The 1,957-nt window shown below is 52.7% G+C and overlaps 1 protein-coding gene across 3 annotated transcripts in view; it reads left to right on the plus strand.

Moving 5' to 3' along the window:
• LOC113489000 (apoptosis facilitator Bcl-2-like protein 14) overlaps positions 1-361 on the plus strand; it is a 4,658-nt gene extending 4,297 nt beyond the window's left edge. For all 3 annotated transcript variants that reach the window (XM_026864467.1, XM_026864469.1, XM_026864468.1), the window contains exon 7: positions 1-361. The gene's annotated coding sequence lies outside the window, so the exon portion shown is untranslated.
• The last annotated feature ends 1,596 nt before the right edge of the window (positions 362-1,957 follow it).

A 1,957-nucleotide genomic window follows, 5' to 3' on the forward strand; every position in this document is an offset into this window, starting at 1 on the left:
GTCCCTGTTGGTGACCCAGTTGTGAGGTGATTTTCTGAGCTGTGGATTTAAAGTCTTCTAAGGAAAGCCACAGTGATAGCCACAACAGCATGGAATGCTGAAAACCCACCTGGCTGGGGGGGCAAAGAGCCTGTAAATCAAGCAACACCCAGATTTCACCTTGTATTTGCATTTCAGCCCTCACCAAGTGCATGCGTTGAACCTCATTGTTTGTGTTTGTGTATGTGTATTTATTTACCTGCTTTTCTATATGTATCTGTGAATGTACAAAATAATTTTTGTAGCTTCTGCTGTTAGCCAAGTGTCCAGTTCAGGAAAAAAAAAACCAAACTCAAACTCAAATAAATTGGTCCCTAAATGACAGCCAGGCTTGTCTCGTGGGTGATGTGTACGGCCGTTATACATGGAATAACGTTTGCTTTGCTACAGCTGCTGTGGGCTGCTCCTTTCAAGCCTAATGCAGAGTGGCACAAAGGGAGTCTTACAGCAGATACGTGGTGCAGCCCTGCCATTTTGTACTATTTATAGCTGTTCCCTTCTCATCAGAAGGAGATCTGTTAGCCAGAGCAGCTTGATCTGACACCAAGAACTGGGTAAAGCTTGTTCCTGTGGTGCAGGAGCTGCCCTTGCTGTTGCTCCCTCAAGGGCCGAGGGGATTTACAGCTGCCGGGGTCTCACCTAGGAGGTCTAAGAAGATGTGGAATGTCAAAGCGATTAAACCCTAATCACTGGGAATGTTCCCAGCTAATCTTTGCCCAGACCCCTAAGTAGGGCCATGGATTAAGGCAGCCTGGGGCTGGGGGATGGCCAGCGCTCAGAGTGGGGGCACCAGCAGGACCATCTCCCTTGCCAGGGTCAGTCCCAGCCTGGGGTGAAGGGGACAACATTTTGGGGTTTGCAGCGTGCAAGAGGTGGGATGATCTAGTGGGTTGAAGGTGATGATGGTGGCAAACAAACCTGTGGGTTTGCGTCTGTGCCTGGAGTGACAGTCCACCATGGGCCACCGGTGACAGCTCGTGTCTGCCCAGCACCTCCTCTCCTGGAGGATCTGATTGTTTCAGTCCTTTGAAAACCCAAAGTAAAACAAAATGGGGAAGCAGAGCCCACGTAGGAAGGAAACAGCCCTTGCCCACGCAGATCAACAGCCCCCTGTTCGCGAAGCCTTTATGGGAACATTTGATGGAGCTGCAGAGGGTTGAATCACCAAACGCCAAAAAGCCCCAAGGAGCAGGGTTACCTCGCAGGGGCTCCGTCTCATTTAGCCCAGGGTAGTTAGGACTGTGAAAAACATCCAATTCGTGTCCTGCCCGGCAATGCCAGCACCCAGCACAGCGCCAGCACCGCGTTTCCGTTTGGCCAGGATCCAAAGCTGGGAGACTTTTACTGCAGGAGAAACTGAAACCACTCTCGCCTGTTTGCATCCATCACGACGTTCCTGTCCCCTGCTCGGGGGGACTGTGCCGGAGCTGTGACCGGGGCAGGCTGAGCTGGTGCTGGGGACATGCTGGGGACGTGCTGGGGACATGCTGGGGACATGCTGGGGATCCAGGGGCAGGATCACGAGATGCGCTTTTGTTTTGCATCTGAGCTCATGCGGTGCCAGGTGTGGGTTGGGATTTGCATGGAGCAGAAAAGGCTTTTGTCTCCTCGCTGACTTCCCAGAGGACATCATCTTCCCTCCGCACTTGGAGCATGCCTGCCAGGCAACACACCAGTGAGAAAAACAACTCATCTCTCCCGTTTCCTTCTCCTTTGCTTTTCCTGAACCAAATATTCTCCTTCTGTTGTTGCTGGACATTTCCCCACCCCTCGGAGCAGCAGTGCTGGAGAAACAAGAAGACAAACCTGCACAGCCCTTTGCACAATGAGCCCCTGGTCCCAAATAACCCAAAGCTCGGATGCTGCTCCAGCCTGGCACGGGGGAGGAGGATGGGAGCGGCCACAGCTGCCGTCAGTG

The sequence above is a fragment of the Athene cunicularia genome, assembly GCF_003259725.1.
Source record: "Athene cunicularia isolate RWA chromosome 26 unlocalized genomic scaffold, athCun1 chr26_part2, whole genome shotgun sequence".
In the NCBI taxonomy this organism is placed as follows: Eukaryota; Metazoa; Chordata; class Aves; order Strigiformes; family Strigidae; genus Athene; species Athene cunicularia.